Here is a 20,878-nt window from a genome sequence, read left to right as displayed (position 1 = left end):
AATTGTAATAACAAATTAATTGTGGGACGTTTAAATCAAATAATAATAATAAATATTTTTGTGTTATTTTACACATGATTTTTACATACATTTTCCCCTTTTTGATTTACAACAGCAACCGGGAATTGCGGTGATGATTTCTTTGCTTGTGCTTCAGGAGAATGTATCTCGAAAAATTTTGTCTGTGATGCATTTGCTGATTGCCCAGAAAAGGAAGATGAGAAAGGAACACTATGTAGTAAGTATAACAGTGGATTTTTATTTCTCAGTTGATTAATTGTTTAGGGCTTCTACTCTATAGGTTTCTTAGAAATTGAAACCAAAAATCGTAATGGTAAAATTATCCACGCTTGGATAAATATTAAATTACGTTTTCTCTGTACTGACTCGAGGACGCTGAATTCGGTGGAGACATTGTTTTTTAACATTACTGGTCCATGGGGTCTCTAGAAGAACATTACTTGAAAATTGTGATGTAGATAAAAATAAGTATTTAAACTTTCATATCACTTTTCTTGTAACTACATGAACGAATAACGTTTTGAAAATACTTATATTTGATTGAGCATCCTCAAGTTAAAATAAGAAGCGTAATTAAAATTGATAAAAGCGTAGGCCTTTTCTTGCTATTGACATGAACAATATTTCCTTCTACGACATTTTTTTGCGAAGCTCCAATGCACTGTACGAAAATGTAAAACGGCATTTAAACACTTTTAGCACAGATGTTGAGAAGAAAATTTAATGAAATAGTCTTTCTTGTGTAATAAAGAGTTCATTCTCCGAAAACACAATCTAGTTTTTTTTTTTTAATACTTCTTCTCGACAAACAGTGCGAAAACAAAGTGATGACAAATTTTGCAAATACATCTGGAACAACTAGAAAAACACAGTATCTAAAAGTTGTGAATATGTGTAAACTCGAGGTGTCCAAAGAATGTCAGTAATGTGTAAAGTGTCCTACTGTTTCTGTATTTTTTATTGTATAATGTCGGTAATGTGTAAAAGTAGTTTCTGTACTTTTTGAAGTGCTTACTCAGCTTAGATGTTCATCTGTCTGGATACTTCTCCGAAATGCCTCAACCGTTCTCCACCAAATTTGACGTGGTGATTCGACAGCGCGCGCTGAATGTCTTAAGGAATCGCATGTCCCTATCGGGCAAAACATTGAGAAATACTCACTGAAAAACGGAATTCCCATTAACATTGGAAAAGCATTAGGTGGGTACATTTTGCGTTGCAAACAAAGAAAAATAGAATTTTCAGCGTTAGAAATATTAATAGGATGAAGCCCTTCTCGTTTTGTTCTGCGAACATAATCTCGCAAAGCCATTATGCTTTTCGCTGAATGACAAATTCAAATATTTGCATATCGTGTTCGGTCATACCTAGTTATGTCTTTTCTTTTTCTTAATGTTAGAATCTTACAATTTTTTTCTCTCTTCACAACAATTTAACAATATCTATTTTAAGCATAAACAAGTGTATGTAAGTAGCACGTGAAGGAATTTTGCTAAAATACTGAGAGTAACAGAATGATACGCAACCAATCAGAGTTTTAGGTACAGTTTGGTTTTATACTAACAAGTGGCAATTCATCTACAATAACCCTCCTATGTGAATATATAGTATAGGGGGCATATATTCGTGTCAACTGGGCGGATCATCTTCGTCAACAAACTCGATTAGGGGCCTAATAACTTTGCACCCTCTCCATCAGTGGTCTTCTACTATAATGAATCCGACGGCCTTAATCGTGTTTCCAAGTAAGGATGAGGGCTACGGCCGAAACGCAAGGTATTTAAAGAATAACACAGACGCAATCAATTCAATGTGACAAATCAGGAAGGCCAGCAGCAGTTAAAGCAGTGATGATAATTTCAGGGAGGTAGCTAAGGTAAATTATCTCGGGGCATATCCTCGATCGGGCGAAACGTGTGTTATCAGTATAAGGATGTGATAGTAATCTTAAACAGCGGAAAACCTAAACAGCACAAATCCTAAATTAGATTTAATGTAAACGGTAAGAGACCGAAAAGTCAGTTAGTTGCACAAGTTCTAAATAGCACAAGCTTTAAACGACACACACGTCCTAAACGGCATAAGCCCTAAAATCCGTTGTGGCACAACGTCGCTTCCATGCCAGGAATATTCTAGAAGTAGTGCGAATAGACAAGTAATAGCACCATGTTGTATGGAATAATTAAGTTTTTAACAGAATTGGTTATGTCACACACAAGTAAATAGTTTGTAATTTACTGTATGCGTCATTCAAATTTTAAGAGATCTTTCAAATGCAAAGAAACTGAAATTTGTGAGAAAGTTTAATAACATATTTAAAATAAATAAAAATATTGCAAGAATAGCATTTCATTTAATGCCGTAACCAGGGATGGGATGCAGAGGGTGTAATTGAAATAGTCTTAGTATTTACATTTTGTTTGAATGAGGAAGAGAATGAGAGACTTAAGAAATCAAGCCCCAATGAGTATTAGATTGCCATATAGTTAAACTGTTACTGTGATCCTAATAATAATCCTCACTACAATCTTAGTAAATTTGTCATCTTGATTGAATATGTTCATATTGATTGACTAATATGTTAAGCTTAAGTGTTCTATCAACGACGTCCAAGTGAATTTTGTGGTGGACAAACACTGTATGCGTGGGTTTTCTCGGGGTTCTCCCGTTTCTTCCACTTTCTTCATTCCACCATTTCATTCATTTCTCATAATCACCGTCTCCTTTAGACTAACCGGCATAACCGGTAAAACTCAAAGATTTCATTTCATTTTTCTATCAACGACGAATCACAAATGCACTATTTATTAATAAGATATTTATTATAAGGTACTTCCATATTCATATAAGAATTTCCACTGGCAATTGTTACTCCAACTAAGCATCAAATAACACTGATTTACATAATTTAAATATTCCACTTAAAAAGATGACACAATAAACTCCAAGATTTCATTATCTCACAGATCACTTACTCTAAAGGTCTCTTGATTCAGATTTTCTGCTCCCATTTTTCCCAGGATACTTTGAGCCTGGTGACAAAACATGGAGGTATTTTTGAACAGAACAAGTCACTGGGCAAAACAATTACGCTTTTGTTTCAAGATGGTCAGAAACCATCCTAATTGCGCAGTAGCCCATTTTAATAACAGAGGAAGCAAGACAAATGAAATAACGTTCCATTGATTTAAAAAAAATGATGAACTTCGAAGAAGATGGATCTCCTACTGTAAGCAAAACAAAACTTTTAATATGGATAACACACAAATATGCTCTGATCACCTTTCAGCACAGGATTATCAGAGGGTTTGAAAATGAACTTCTAGATTTGCCGTAAACGTAGTGTTTAAGATCTGTCACTGTTCCTTCATTATTGATACCATACTGGCATAGGGAAAAATAAACTAGACGTTAGTCAAGTTTAAAAACAGGTGTGTAACAACAATAATTTTTTTACTTTTATTGGCATTTATTTCTGAGGGCCTGAAATTTAAGGAATTTATGTGCAGTAACTAAAAAAAAGTCTTTTTTAGTTGGTAACATTTTTCTCCCATGTAACTCAACAATAAATTACTCTATAGAATACTGATTTTAGCAATTTATCAAACTATAACTATTCTAAAGATAACAACAAAAATATTCAAATTAATTAATACCTTAAATTTCTTAGATTTAGGGTATTAAGATAAATCCCGCATGACGAACCGAACCATTCTAACCATGACGAACCGAACTAGGTTAGATTAAGTTCGGTTCGATATAGGTTCCTATGAATGTTCTAATCAAAGTGTACATTGAGCACTGCCAGAAATGTATACTCTCATATATTCTTCAGTTTAAATTATATTTTTAAGTATCTGAATCATTATTCTGGCAGTGCTCAATGTACACTTTGATTAGAACATTTATAGGAACCTATGATGAACCGAACTTAATCTAACATAACCTAATCTTGTCTAAACGAACCGCACTGGTTACGTACAAATTACCTTGATATTATTCCTTCTCCAAAGTCACATCGTGTGATAAATCGCTTGTTCTGATCTAAGTGCACTCTAACTATTACCATATAATTGAAAGGCTGACTGACACAGGGGGCTAAGCCACGAAAACTAAATTTCAAGAAATCGAAGAGTAAAGTGTAGGACAAACGACTGCAATTTTTTTCTTGTGAAGGTAGTTCTTTTATGTATGCATACCACTCTGTACATACCTATGCAACTTGTAACCTCTAATATATAATGTAAAGTGTGTTGTATTGAGTGATAAACAAATATTAATAACGTAAAGGAAATATTTCGCACTAGCGAAATCTGACAGTTCGATTAATATTCAATAAATACAAAAGGCTAGGTTTGATTTCTAACCTAACCAAATTAAGTTAGGTTAGGTTCGGTTATGTTAGATTAAGGTGAATTAGATTTCTAACATAACTTATCATAACACAACATGGCCTACTTTGTTATTAAATGCTCTGAACCGAATCTCTGAGTATTTTGAATTATGTTTGATTTATGTATTTTACTACCTAAAATGTTCTCACGGAGAGGATTGGTTTATGAAAAGTATTTGAACTTCTTCCCCTCCTTAGAATTCTAGTTTCAATGAAAGTGTAATGACAAAAATCTACAGAATAATGTCACCCCTTCCCCACGCCCAACGGGGAAGAATTTGGATTTAAACCGTATCGGAAAGATCAGTATTCATTTCATGACCTTGAAAATTATGGACTGGACACTAATTTCGGATGTTTTGGATTATTTGTCGTCTCCTTCCTGTCTCCTATCACTCCCTAGCTGAAAAATGTTAAGATCCTAACTTAGGCCTGGCCAGGGATTTTAATTTTGGGTAGCCTCTGTCTCTCTGATGAATAAATATACACATAAATCAGCATTATTAGAAAGAAAGCAAGAGAACCGTTTTGTTAATTTGGACCTATTATGAGAGATTGAGGAATGTGTATTTAATCGAAAAGAATATACGAAACTAAATGGAATGGCATGTGGAACCGAACTTGAAAGAGGATAGGATGTGTAAATGAAAAATGAAAGAAAGTAATGGTTAACAGGAGTAGTCACTACCTACAGCAGATGAGTGAATTCCCCCCCCCCTCCCAAAAAAAAGTTTAACAAGTCTGAAACATAAGGGCGTCACATTTTCTTCGTTTCCTGACAAAATTGAAAAATGGATTTTCCATATTTTTCGTCTATACCCCTTCAATATAGTTACCTAACAAACTAAGTACGATCGACCAACGTCAAGTGACTGAAATTTATATAGGAAGTTTCGATACAGCGTTCACGGAAATGACGTAGACGTGGTGTTGAAGCTTCTGGTAGGTCCTATTTCGTAATGGATTTTAATTCAGTGAGATTTCTCAATACGTATCAGAAAGCTCTTTAACTCCATACTAAAGGCGTGTCGTATGATTTATTCAAATTGTCAGGTATTCGCATAACCATGAGCCCAATCCGTTTTGATTCACTGCTCACAAGTTTAACTTGAAATAAATTATTACTTTTCCACGGAAACATAAACTGTTTGAATGCTCATTTTATTATGGGTGAAATGTATAATTCTGCAAGTAATAGAAATTTTCATGTCCATCTCCTAGATTCGATCCTTCGTTCTTTGGCTCAGTAGTTCGACACGTAGACAATTTGACTAATTATCAAGTGTAACAGCTTGCACGAAAATCGGTTTGAACTGCACGAAGGAAATTGATGGCATTGATTATATCTGGATTGAGGCAACTACCATGTGCTCCCATCTATACATAATTTCAAAACACTTTATCCTTAAGTATGACAATGATGAATTGTTTCTATAGTACAGATAATAACGCATCAACATATCTTATTACACTTAAAAGAGGAAAATACAGATTTACAGAATGTTTTCGATTGCGAACGTTGGATTGTGGGTTCGAACCTATCATCTTTGGTTTACTGTTTCCTGAAGAGTCTCGAAGTTGATCTTAGGAAATGTTTGCATCAAACGATCAATATTACACAGTCCAAGTTCAAAAACTAGTTCTTATAGCAACTATAGTGATTTTCTAATTAATTTAATTTAGAGTTACCTCGTCTTCAAGCGTCGGTGGACCATCGATGGGTAACTAGCGACCTCTCGCCAAAAATTGATGGCCCCACTGGAACGATCTGCGGTGGTCCCATTTTCGTTTTGAAAATTATACCACCAGTGGGCCACCGGTGGCAGAGAAGAGACGAAATTCCAATGAATTACCAAATTACTTCACGAAAATTTGTTAAATAGCCTATATGCATAATTCATTTATATTGAGATGAGTCTAAAAAGCACTTACGAACTATATATAAAGTTCTTCCGGAATGGCGCGAAACAGCAACCTTGTGATGTTACTCTTGACGTCGGAGCTTACTTTAGGAAAATTCTTGAGGAAAAACAAATATATAATAATGAATGCATGCACATCACTGGCGATAAGTCGTTTCGGTCCCTTCGCCGATTCTCCGCGACGAATCAAAAGACGGAACGAAAAGAAGTCACCGCCGCTGCAACAGCAACACCCCTACTCAAGATGTCTGTTTCGACGGGACACACTAGCGGCAATCTTTCGATGCGTCGCTATATCGACGATCGACATTTACGGGCAAGTGGGCATTAGATATTTCGACGTTAACGGCATAGGTTCAAGTTTCATCTCATAGATGTGAGATATTCTTTTTCTGGCATAAATTTTAACTCCTCTCCTCTGTTAGGGTACGCGTTTTAATAAAAATGGCGTGACAACAAGCCAGTACGTGCATTGCCCCATAAAATGTTCTAGGAGGAACTATTTTCATGGTTGCTACATATTATGTTTTGTATTTCTGTTTGTATACACTTCGTGAGTCAGAGGACATGGCCTATGAGTCAGACATTTGGGTGCCTATGAGTCAGAGGTAGGTGAAAATGTTAACTAATAAAAATCCTTTCAAACCGTTAATATATCTTTTATTCTAATAGACGACGTCTTTTACATTTATATCCTATGTAGATAGATACAGATTAATAGCATTATTACTCGCTTATTATTTATTTCATTTTTACCATATACTTTTCTCAATGTTTACGTCCTTTAGGCTAAAGAAGATGGGTGATTCATGCAAATAAATTCTCGTTCAAGTAAAATTTTAATGGATCCTTAACGGGAATTAAAAACGCGACTATAATACTCAACAACCAACGCGCTAGGCATTAGATATTAAATAAAAACAGACTTACCGAACGTACCTCTGTAACAGCTTTTTTTATTTCTAATTGTTTTACTCGGTTTTATAGTTTTAGCAGTACATTTTTAGCAACAGGGGTACGAACACAGAATTATCACAGATAGGTAGAAACATAAGCCTCTCCCAGCGAGAATAGAACTCGGTACTCAATACACCAAAAGCCCATGTGGTAACCACTGGACTATCTGTGTAAGGTAAACAAACGAGCAGAAATAAATATATACATTGCACATTCCGACGAAACCCAAACGTCCCAATGAAAGTAATATTAAAGGAAAAGTGCAAAGAGCTCGAGCTCGAAGACCACCTGGGTATGAAGACCAATCTTTATTCAGGTATTAATATCTCGTATTATCGCCATTAGCTTCAATGACGCATCTTAATCTTCTTAGTAATCAGTTAACCAAGCTAGCGACATATTGATGTCCCTGTGCTATTTCCTTCCGCGCAGCAGAAACTAGCTCCCAAAGTGCGACACCTGTCCTTGGAAGGGGATCAGGCCAATTTTCGTATAGAGTTCTTGTAACTTCTGCCCATTGATTTTCCATTGAGTTCAAGTCAGATCCTCTTGGAACCCAGTCGACTAGGTCAACATTGCGTTGCTCTTGAAACCAGGCTTGAACTAGATGGCAATCATGTATTGACCTTTGATCTCTTTGAACTTCTACAATGCCGTCTTCAAATGCATTTCTCGCAGCGGGGAGCAAGCCATACTGCACAATATCCAGATACCTCTGGCTGTTCAATCGACCTTTATACGATGTAATTCACCAACTGTATCCTTACACAGCCATCCCCAGCAGCGAAAAGTAACATATCCGATTCGATGCGTGGGTCCCAAGCCGTGGTGAGAAATGGGGAGGGACCCCCTTGTGTGGCCTGATCACTTGCCTTGTGGTGGCCAGGTAACCCACAGGGGAAGATAGGGTTTCGGGAGCAGCGTGAAAACACGCTTAACTCTTGTCTATCCTGTGCTAAAAGCTGGAAACTATCTTTTAGTTGTCGGTGAAAATCAGGATAACAACCCACCGGCGGAGGTGAGGCTTTGGCTATCCTCTGGAATGGGCGACTAACTCATGCCATTGGATCTGGGAGAGTACGTGTGACCTCATCACGTCCTCAGTGAGGTAGGTAGTCTTACTGCCGTACCTACCTGCGGAAGTTAGCCCTCGGGTATCCTCCTAAATGGGCAACTGGGCCGTGCCCTTGGGTCCGGGAGATAAGGCTACGTGGTACCCCAACACGTATGAAAGAGTGGGTAGCAGGTGTGTCCAAGAGTGTGGGCGGATCCAGTGCCCTACCTGGAGTCTTGTCCTCAAAGAGAGTGCTATGCATTCTCTTGGGTCCGGGATGGTATACTTAGTATCCTAACGCATACTCGTACCTCAGGAGTGCTGAGGAAGTGGGTCACTCCTTCGTCCCAAGCTTACACATTCACTAGGTGCAGGAGCTCACGACCCTACCAGGGGAGCCGCCGCTCCGAAATGGCCAGTTTTTAAAGGCAGACAGTCTATATCAGCCATTGGGTCTGGTAATGTACAGTGTACCACTGCCGTAATCAGACGTAGTTCCGTATTGCTTGAACAGGCCAACCGTGGAAGGATGTGGGTGACCCTTCTAATGATGGTTTACACGTACCATTGGGATTCGGACACGTAGCTTAACTACAACGTGTACGTGGTACCTAAACATGTTAAAGATAGGTAACCACGTATTGTTTGAGCGGGCCTACCAGGGGGGGACACGGCTCCCTCGGAAGACAGGCTCCCAAATCACAAAGTCTGCCTTTGAGCAAACGGTCTACATCAGTCATGGGCTCTATTAAAGTAGGGTGTGCCTCTACCGTAATTAGAGGAAATCCTGTATTGCTTGGGCGACCCTACCGGGGGAAGTGTCGCATTACTGTCAGCGGGGAACCGAACAAAGGTGGGGGAAGGGCCAATCCCAAGAATCTGAGTAACGGTTCTGATTCTGCTAAAGGGAGGAAACTCTTAGTGATATGGGCCGGCAAGAAACTCAAATGATTTAATACGTACTATTGGGTCCGGGATGAGATACGGGAGTATCTCCACGTGTGCGTGGTACCTGTACACAACAAGGCGGTTGCCAGTTGATCGATAGAGTTAGGCAGGGCCGGGATAGACCAAGCCCCTCGGGCATTGCCTGTAGACCCGGATATGGGTTGGACTCTGCCGGGCTGTGGTCATACCATGGCATTCGGTACCATGTGGGAGCCAATCCCAGGAATCTGGGTAACGGTGAGCATATGGGGGATGTGAGCTTGCCTTGAAACGCTCGGCGCCATGCCAGCAGAATATTGTAGGATTGACTCGCTAGCAGTCTGACTCAACCAGTAGGTTAACTCGTAGGCACTCAGGACTTCTGTCTGGCCGCGCAGTGGGCCTATCCCACTCCCTCAGAAAATGGGGGTTACATTGCAAGGCGAGTCAGAATTAGGGGACAAATAATGACGGTGCACCACGTGCACGAGCATTTAATAGCGTATTGAGGAACTACGGGCGGGGTGGGATACATTTGAGCGGTATCCGTCCAACAAATAGACCAAACTGTTGCGGGCATGCTCTCCATGCATGGAACTAAGCGTGGCATAGTAGACCACTAGCATCAAATTGTATATGTACTCTGTATTGTAACGTTTTTCTGTGGGTCTATACACAAGTCGAAGACCATCATTTGCTAAAGAGAATATCTTTTCGTCTGTGAAGATTACACGATCTCAGTTACGACCAGTATTTGCCTCAGCAAATGCTAGTCGATCAACTATATGACTATCCACCAATTGCTCCTTACACGCGCCTCGATATGCGTGAATCTCTTCATTTTAAGGCGTCCCCGAGGGGTGAGGTAGGGGCCAGGAAAACGAGACGCTATCACTAACTGCCAGGATGACATGAAAAATTGCGACGGCTTACATCAACTAGGGCTCGATCTTTTTGTGGGGCTGAAACCCTTTGAAGGCCAGTACCAGGTTTTCTTGACACGTTACCTGTTTCTGAGTATTTCTTCCACCATGTATGTGCTGTAGAACAGGGAACACCAAGACGTTCGCTAGCTTGTCTCACACTCATACAACCGTATACGACAAGACCAGTAAGCTGCTCGCGAACACTCTGAGCACAATTAGCCATGACTAACGAATCAATTGCAGCTGTTTGGCTATAGGTGATTTCGTTACTCGTAGGCTTAACTGGAGAAACTGGTCTGCTGCGACAAGGCATACGCCATGTTTTCGTAGTTAAGCATTTTTGGTAAGATAACAATGTTTGGTAAGCCGTAGAACTTATGTAGTTCCTCGTTATGAAATTTCCGCCTTTCCTCATCCCCATTCCTCTTGGCCCGATAATTCGTCTCAGAAACTGTTCTGAATTCTTGTTCGGTTCTGTTCTGAAACTTGTTCTGAATTACTGAGAATATTTTTCCTGCATATCTCTTTCGACCTTCTTTAAAATGCTCCCTTTTGTTCTATGCATCAGTGTTGTCAAAGGAAATGAGTATTGCCATATGCCATTTTGAAGAGTTTCAGTGTGGTTGGTTATTTTGGTAGTTATTGGTGCACCACCTCAGAAAATCGTGGATCCTACCCTGCATGTAGGCATTCATTTTCATATGTTTGATTATGATGATGACATAAAAGTAAGACAGCAATATATTTCCATATGTGAATGCACTGCAAAGTCCAATAAACCACTACACACCACCATACACCACTATACAGTTAAGGAAGGTGGGGGCCGTTGCCATCTTGCCTTTCTACTCTCCACCCATGTACTTGACCAAGTGCATGATATACTACTATGCAATTCCCCTCAATTCTGGTACGTATGCAATTCCCTTCTATCGAACTCTTTCCCTACGCTATACTCCACGCTTACCCACCCTGTTCCTCTGTCGTTACCTGCTACGCCTCTGCCCTCATTTGTCTGAGTATGTCGAATGGAATGTCATATTGTAGTATATGTTTAACTCCGCTTTAGGCAAACTTCCATCGAACTCGCGCCATATTTCGTTTCATTATACACAACGTGTTCTGTTCGCAGTGGTCCTACACCACCTATAAGTACAGAACGGTTCAATCGAGAGTTTTTCCCACCATGGATTTTCGTGTTAATTAACACAAATCCATTGACCATAGTCTCGTTCCTCATTTCGTGTGACACAAGAAAAAGGTCTCTTGTAAGTAAAAGTTCCTGGCGCTCTCACTGATTATGTCACGTGATACTACCGTGAGTACGGAGATGTTAAACAACTCAGCCTGAGTACGACTTCTTTGCATATCCTATATCTTATTATAGCTATATTAAAGATACAAAACCTGAGGACAAACTTTGTACACTCCTTCCAAAAATCCCGTGGATGTGATCTTTTAAACAATTCAGTAAACGCAATGTATACTAGTGGATACTGAATACGTGGCTCCTTACCAAGGCTTGTCTTATAACTCAGATAACCCAATGGAAAATATGTCACCCATCCCCCATCAGTTCCGAGATCGTTTGTGATAGTTTCATCATCATTTCATTTTGTCTGCAGTCGATAACGATTTCAAGCTGATTACACCTTTCATAAGTAGCTACGTACGATCTTCTCATAGCGTTCCTGCATTAGGCTTCTCTGACTTGAATTCCTTCAAAAAGATGCAGCTAATAAAAAAAAATTTTAACCAACAAATTCATATCAATGTGCCATTCATTACGTCTTACAAATATAAACTTATAGAAACATACACTTCACCTATACATTTCTCGTAAAATTCTCACCAAGTTTGGTATTATGCATGATACCCTTCATTGTTTTAAAAAAAAAGTCGAGCAAGATAGAAGATGGCGGCCATGATAAACATATCCTCAAATTGATGTCTACTTCCTCCCGGTGGAGATTAATGTATTTTTGTTTTTCATCTCTATAAAATCCTTTCAAATAATCTATTAGCAAGATTGACCCCATACGCACATGAAATTATTGGAGATTATAAGTGTGGATTGAGACGAAATCGATCAATTATCGACCAAATATTTACCATTCGCCAAATACTCGGAAAAAAGTGGAAATACAATACTCCGGTACATCAACGATTTATTGATTTTAGAAAGGCGTACGACTCGGTTAGGAGAGAAACATTATACAGCGTTCTTACAGAACTTGAAATACCGAAAAAGTTAATTAGATTCATTAAGCTTTGTTTAAATGAATCCCAAAGTAAAGTCTGGGTAGGAAAATTTTTGTCCACGAGCTTTCACATCGAAAATGGCTTGAAACAAGGAGATGCGTTGTCGCCATTATTTTTTAACTTTGATCTGGAATATGCAATAAGGAAAATCGAAGATAGCAACCAGAGCCTAGAGTTGAACGGTATTCACCAGGTTATGGCATATGCAGATGATGTAAATTTAATAGGGGATGATAGGAGAACAATAGAAATAAATGCAGAGATCTTATTAAACGCTTGCAGGGACATGGGTTTAGAAGTAAATTCCGAGAAAACTAAATACTTTTAAGTGCGTCGGGACCGTAATACGGCAAATTATAGATCCGTTAAAATGGTAAATAATACTTTTGATAAAGTGGATAGTTTCAAATATCTAGGATCAATATTAACAGACGAAAATTATATTCGCGAAAAAATGAATGAATGAATGAATCAATCAATGAATCAATGAATGAATGGGGATTAATGGGGACGTCAGCAACGAGGATGTATGTCCCCGTCACGACGAAAAAATTAAATGTCGACTAAAAGCAGGGGATTCGTGTTATTATTCGGTTGAAATTACCTTGTCTTCCCGAATTCTGTCGAAGAATTTGAAGCTTAAAATATATAAAACGATAATCTTGCCTTTTGTTCTGTATGGTTTCAAACATGGTCACTTACTTCAAGGGAAGAACATATACTAAAAGTATTTGAGAACAAGAACCTGAGACGAATATTCGTTCACAAGAAGAACGGGAATGGGGAATGGCGGAAAATTCATAACGAGGAACTACATAATTTATATGGTTTACTCAACATTGTTAAGGTCGTCATGTCTAGGAGGCTTAGGTGAGCGTGTCATGTAGCTAGAATGGAAGAAAGTAGAAACGCTTTAAAAGTCTTGACACGAAGACCAATCGGAAAACTGGATGCAGTTAGCTAAGGATAGAAGTCAGTGGAAAGCTTTTATGTTCGCGGCATTGAACCTCCGGGTTCGATAGCCCATAAAGTTAGTTAGTTACTTAGTTAGTTAGTTACCCGTTTTACAAACTAAATAACGTTTTCAAACTGAAACGCATTGTTATGGCTTATTCTGATCAATCAAGATTATGGCCACTGAGGTCATCTTTGAGGACGGAAGCACTTTAAATTTTCTATGCGCTCGTTTCTTGACGTTCCACACTTCTCTGGCAAGTTTGGTTAAGAAACTAGATTTCGACATCGAAGGTTAACTTGAAAGAGAAGACAACTAGGAAATACTGGTACAGAACCTTCTTGAAAAATTGCGAGACAAAAGGGTGAAATATATATTTAAAAATCATTCAGTGTTATCATTTCCATTTGAGTTATTTCTCTGAAAAAATAAATGCTATAAGCAATGAACAGGCTGAGCATTTTCACCAGGACATTTGAAAATAGGAAAACTTTATAAAGGGAAATCGCTATAACCACTAGAGCAGCAGGGAGAAAGGTATGCAAATATATATATATATATATATATATATATATATATATATATATATATATATATATATATATATATTGATTCTACAATCCTTGTTCAAGTTAGTTGTAAAACTGGGACTCCGCAAAATGTTCCCAATCGGGCTTCGCACCATCTAAGGTCGGCCCTGAATACAAAGTAGGAAAAAGAAAGAATGAAAGGAACGAAGAACGACAGAAATGAAGAGAGGAATGAAAATCCAGTGACGTAACTAGATGTAGAAACGGAACTTCTGAGGTGGGCGCCGGATTGGGAGGGCGGAAATTTGGGAAAACATTGAAGGATCGTTTTGGTTTTCTTGGTCAGAGGGGTGCTAAGGCGAGTTCTAGCCTAGTTACTTTGGTGGAAGGAAAGAATAAAGTAAAAAAGGAAATAGAAAAGGAGAAGGGAAGAAAGAACGACAAAAGGGAAGAAAGAAAGAAAAAGACAATAACTAAGATTTCGCACAAAGGTATGAAATGATGACGTACTTGACAAAATTCTTTTTGTTCTTTCGTAATACATAGGCCCTACATAGTATTGGACTACGCCTACCGAAACCAGTGGCCCACCTACCAGTAGCGTTTGATCTCCCATGTTTGCTTCAACGAACGTGTAGAAGAAAAAGTTAAATCACATTATCCTCCTTAGCTGCACAAGAGAGATTTTTTTTCTATTCACTGTGTTTGTCAGTGGTAGGTAGTTTGAGTGTGTGTTGCAACTCTGAGTTTACTGCCACAAACGCTGAAGTAGAACACATTACTTCGTCAAGCGCTGGACGTCGAGATAACCTGTTCTGTAGTAGTTGAGTATTGTGTTTTTAGAAGGCAAATGGCACACCGATACAGTAACGAAGCATATACAGAGATGTATTTTATTTTTGGAAGAGGATAGTGCATGTTGACTTTGAATACTCATAGTTTTCAGTAGATCATATCTTTTTTTAACAATTCCTTCTTTAAATACAAGTAGCCAAACTTATCTTTACTTGTGAAATATCTAAATTCTAATTTACAATACATTTGAACTTAGAAAACGAGGCCAAATCAGGAAACTTCTGAAACTGTATGGGAATGGAAATTTTTATTATCAAAATGCAAACAAACATGCATAAAAGCTGAAAACTGAAAACTCTACATTGGCCTATCTATCTAACAAACGCTACAATATGCACATCAAGCGCTATCAAGCGCTACGATATGTGTATGTTAGCAATCATGCGCATTATTATTATTACTAACATTTGAATAGTTCATATTTTATCATGTTTCTTTATTGTGTCATTTAGTTCATATTAGTGAAAGTATGAATGTGTTTCGTATGCTGTCTCTTATAAGGAAGCTGATTTATGTGTAACAAAGGTTTGAAAGTTACTACTACAGCGTAGTTTTTGTCTTAGTTCAATTTCCTGTAAGTGCTTGTTCTTTAGTTAACTTTAATTACATTTTCTCTTTCTAAAAATATATCTGTAGAAAAATATAACTTTGGAAGACTCAGATAACTCAGAAGAAGAAAAGCATTTTTGCATTCTTAATTTAAACCAAGAAGTAGTAAATTAGCAGAAGACAAAAACAAACAGTTTAATTACAATAATATACTAGTTATGTTTTCTGAATGCTTATCAGAAAAGTTTTGAGACTCGAAAATATTGACAAAATGAAAGTCAACTTTCGAGGGTGAAATTAAACAAAATTAACATAAGAAATTATAATGTAAAGTAAATCCTTTTCTTTATGTCACTGTGTCCAGGTTAACTCAGTATTATAGTACAAAAAGAACGTTGATTGTATTTTATAAAATATCTTTTACCTATCAACAGAACAGGTTGGCTGTCAAGATGGGTTATTTCAGTGTAATTCTGGCCAATGTATTCCGGAGGACAGAGTTTGCCGTGGATTCAGCATTTGCCCAGATAGAAGCGATGAAAATCCTGAAACTTGCAGTAAGTATATTTTTAATTGTTTATTTTCCGCTTATACGAAAATGCGTTTTATATTTAACACAATTGTATTAATTATGTTATAATACACAATGCCCGCAACAGATCTTTACATGGCAGTGAATCTACAAAATGATAAGATTCAAGTATTTTATTGAGTTCTTCGTTACAATTAGTATCTTTGCATGTCGCTCTTATATTTTGTCACCATTGCAACCTTTTAGGCATTGACTCAGCAAGGCTGGCGAAGTAGGTGGTGTCCATGGTTATCCATAGTGTTTTCAGCTCCTTCTTTATAACATTGATATTGCAGGTTCGTGTCTCTTGCAATCTGTTTTTCATGAAATTCCAGTCATTTTCTATGAAATTAAGGTCAGGAAAATTACATGGACATTCTAAAACTTTCATGTTATGGCCATTGAGAAATTCGGTCACGGCTTTTGATAAATTAATCACATTGATGAATGATGAATAATTAAGTACATGTTCTTTCTAAAAAAAATAACGTAATTGTTTGCTTTCACTGTCTCATTCCTAGGAAGGAAGTAGAAACCTTCTCTGTCCTTGTTTACATTGAATGTACAGCACACCATCACACTGCCTGGGCGTTTAACAGTCTTAGCTCATATGTTATGTCATATCGTGACGTGGTACATTGACATTCTTCAAGTCTCTCCTGACCAACCTGGAAGTAATCTCATCACTGTACACGACTTTCTTCCACTGTTCAGATGTCCAATTTGTGTATTTCTTACAGAAGGCAAAACTTAATTTTTTAATTGTGCTGTAAACGCAGGCTTTTTTGTGTTACGGCAACTCGACAGCATCAGGTACTTTTGCAAGCGATGAAGAATTGTCTAATAACGACTTTATGCAGAAGCTTTGGGTGTTTGTTTCTGTGCTCAACGAAAGTCACTTAAAAGACCCTAGTACCCTATGAGAACACAACGCTCCATTCACATTTTTATGGCGATAATGGCAAGTAAAATGATGACTCGGGTTTTTTATGTAAAGATTTGTTTGCTCCACAAGTGTAAAGATTTTTGCCATTGTAATTGATTGCCTTATAATGGCGATAGTAATAGCTATTGAGAGTATAGATAGTACGTAGTTATATGTTCCAAAAACGATTACATGTACAGTCAGAAACTTTAGTAACTAGAGATTGCAGATATAGAAATAAAAGCTTCTAGCAGAATAGTTTCACTGTATTCCTGATAGTTGGAGAATCAATATGACAGCAAACACATGCACGAAAACTTGACATGCCAGGATATTCCTCCATTCAAAGCAAGAATGGTATTAGCAGTTCAGGATCACTTAGAGAAAGAACAACGAGATAAATACGCAGACATCCCATTCATGTTACGTTTTAACAGATACGAATTAATGCATAGAAAGTAAAGTAATAATATGTATCATGGAGATACAAAAAAATATAGAAAGTGAAACTTAATGAGAAAAGTAGAAAACTGAAAGTAACGAGTTAAATACATGGGAATAAATGAAATTTAAACGCTTAAGGATAAAGAGTCTGTGTTTTTCCCCTAACCTCAGTCTCTGTCTTGGCTTTTTCTTGGTTTATGGGATTAATCTCTTTCGGTAGCAATCGCGAACATAATTTACAATGCATAATTCCTTGAAAAAACGTAACTGTTATTCCAGGCTTGAAATTGAACCAAGAACATTTAGCATGACAATTACAAACGCTCTCCACTTAGCTACACAGGCCATGACAGACGGCTTGTTAAATCAGTTATTAAAAGAGAACTATTAGCGAGTTATCTCCAGTTCCGTTTGAAGTCTAAACTTTATTTATGGCCTTTAGGCGTCTATTGTTCTGCCTGAGCTGGTTTCATACAAGACATTTGATCTGAAAGATCAAGCAAGAATTAATTCACAATATTGAGAACATACTGTTGGACCATCATACATCTTGGATTCACTGAGGATTAAACGAGTGATTTCGTAAATCTATGGAACAAGTTCTAGTTTTTAGAGGAGCCTGTGGTATCAGTAATTCACGCACGAATAACATCTGTTAATGTTATTAAGTAATATACGTGCAGTATGAATAAAGCTTATAAAATACAGCTTGCAAGTTCTGACGTGAATAAGTCGGAAAAGTATTGGCCTGTTGAATATCACAACGCGGGTTCAAATCTCGGCTGTACTGGTCATTTCTTCTTTCAAAATACATATGTTCAGCAAAAAAGTAAGAAAGTAATTATTAATAATATATAAGCAGAGATAGAAATGTATTTTGAAAGGAAAAGTGAAGAATTCTTTTATTCAGCAACGAAAAAATCAGTTACTCACGCTATTAAGTTGCTTAGGGTGATATAGTAAATCACTGATGTGACCGGTTCCTCCTTTAAACCCTCATAACTTCTCTACGCTTTGCCATCTACCCCTAGGATCCCAAACTTTTACTATTCTAGTTATGCGCTTTCAGAACGTATATACCACATCCAATACTTGTAAACGTGAAAGAACGTTTAATTTTAAGACATGTCAGCATCTTATTCAGTGCCAGTTTCGAACGATTTACTGAACTCCGGGTGTTCTCTCAAGAATAAATTGGTAATCTTTAATTTATCAGTTGACGCTGTAGTGCAATGAAACAACAGTGGAATAATAAATAAAAGGTATACAGATTGCTTCAAAATAGGAGCACAGTCTTTTGTATCGTTGTTTTGTCTTCGACACGGGGAAGTCATATGGCGGAAATGGTGTTCTCTGATAAATAACGTCTCGTGCAAAATTAGTTAGTCATGCAGAAAGAGGCAGTATTCATGTAATCGTTAACTCGCCACATGAAATGCTACTAACTTATTCTATAACTGATTCCACTGTAAACGTGGTGTAGAGTTAGTGTTAGCTCGCAAAACCGAGGGTCTGGATGTCATGCTTTCAAATTCACCCTTGTATTATTTCATCGTACTATGCTAAAACTCTTACATAATAGACTAGTAGTTTGTGATAATGAAATTAAAACTAAAATACTGCGTGTAGTTGATGAACAAAACCAATTGCGTACAGATAAGGACTCGGGAGGTTGAACAGATTGCGTCCAATAAAATTGGTCGTGAAAGTGTTAACAATAGATGAAAGTAATTGAGCTGAAGGTACTTTGCCAACAAGTAAATGAATGTTTTTCGCGGGATGGAATTTTCTGCCCCTTAGTATGAGAACGAAATTGGTACACATCTTTCTACCACGTTGAAATTTAATTAAATATTTTAAAGGTTTTAGAAGCCCAATCCCTAAAGAAAATCGAATTATACTTCTCTTTGCAGCTCACACAAGACACTATAGAAATATCGTAAAACTTAGTAAAAAGGGAAAACACTACGTTCTTTCGCAGCTTGAGACATCGGTTATTACCCATATATTTACAGAGCACATGACTTGAGTTTTCGTATTCCGTAGCTCGTTAGATCCGTACAGGATTTCTACTCTCTTGAACTTTCCTCGTGCTATGCTTTTCTTTCATTGAGCAGGAAACCTCTACAGCATAAAGAAAAACATGATTACGGTTTAAAGGGTGATTTGACATTCCGTGATTTTCTATTTATTTATGACTTTATTTGTCCTAGTCCATAATCAGCCATGGTGAACGAAATGGATTTCAGTTGTGATATGTCTGGTCAGCACATTGACTTCCATCATCTTTATTTCAGGAACTAATACAACTAAAATTATTTTTTCATTAGGATATAAATAATTTGCGGTATCTTAGTGGTAGAGGGTTCACCTCTGGTGCGGGAAGGCCTAGTGTGATCCCAGCTCGCGCCAAGTGGGTTATATGTTGAATAAACATCGTGTTTGGGGGATATTTCGAGGTTCTCTCAGGTTATTCATTCCACGTTTGCATTCATTTCTAGTGATCGCTGTTTCTTTTTACATAATTGGCATTAAAATGGGACGTAAAACTTAAAGTCATTTCATTTTCCTTCAGATATAAAATACTCACCTTTAGTTCTTAACAAAACATAGGGAAAAGTTCAAAATGTCACTATGACTTACATTTCGTTACATAAATATATAGAAGTACTGAATACATTTATACTTGAAAAGTCAAAGATTATGTGACAAATATTATGAACAATTCTATAACAAATTAACCAATAATTTACAACAAAATAAATTGCAATGAAGTGCATGGTATTGGAAGTTAGCAAAAATATATGCTCTTATATGCTGAAGCACAAGTTACTTTAAAAAAATACTGACATTTCACCTTGAAATATACGTCTTTAATGTGATTCTCGATAGTATCTGAAACATATTAAGAACTTTAAATCTTGAATAGCTCAATTCAAGTTTGACCTCCCATGGTTAATACATTGTTGTTGCAAACTGACCAAATTAATGATAAATCCAAGGAGTGGCTCACTGAACCAGCTCCTGTTTCCCGATTTGTTTATAAATAAAAGTAAATAACTGCAAAACTACCACATGCCTTATTTTAGGTCAAAAAGATATTTTTCCTTTGCATATATTTTAGGAAGAAGAAGTAACTCAACATTTCATTATCAAATGTAGCAACTGATCAAATTTAATAATGCCAAAAATAGGCTATCTTGCTTGAGAGGAACATATTTTTTACGAACATCTCTACATCAAATCATTTTTAAAAGTTTTTGAATACTTCTGAATGTATTACAGAATGTTTGTTATTATACATACATGTTTGTACTTCTTGATACGAAACAAGTTTATTATGAAGAAAATTGTCTGTAGAGATCTTTCTAGAATATCAGTTATCAGTTTTTCTTGTTCGATTGAGTTTAGAGTCCCGTTCAACAGTGAGGCTTTATGACATATAGAACTACAGCTTAACGGAAATCTGAATCACATGAGCTTCCGCCGATAATTGATCTCCGCTTTTTAAAGTATTATCTGGCCACAATCAGTTCTTATTCGTTGGGGTTCGAATAAACATTATATTATACTTACAAGTAAACCTT

This window comes from Thermobia domestica, chromosome 3 (genome assembly GCF_964235325.1).
Source record: "Thermobia domestica chromosome 3, izTheDome1.hap1.1, whole genome shotgun sequence".
In the NCBI taxonomy this organism is placed as follows: Eukaryota; Metazoa; Arthropoda; class Insecta; order Zygentoma; family Lepismatidae; genus Thermobia; species Thermobia domestica.
This window is presented reverse-complemented; position numbering follows the sequence as displayed.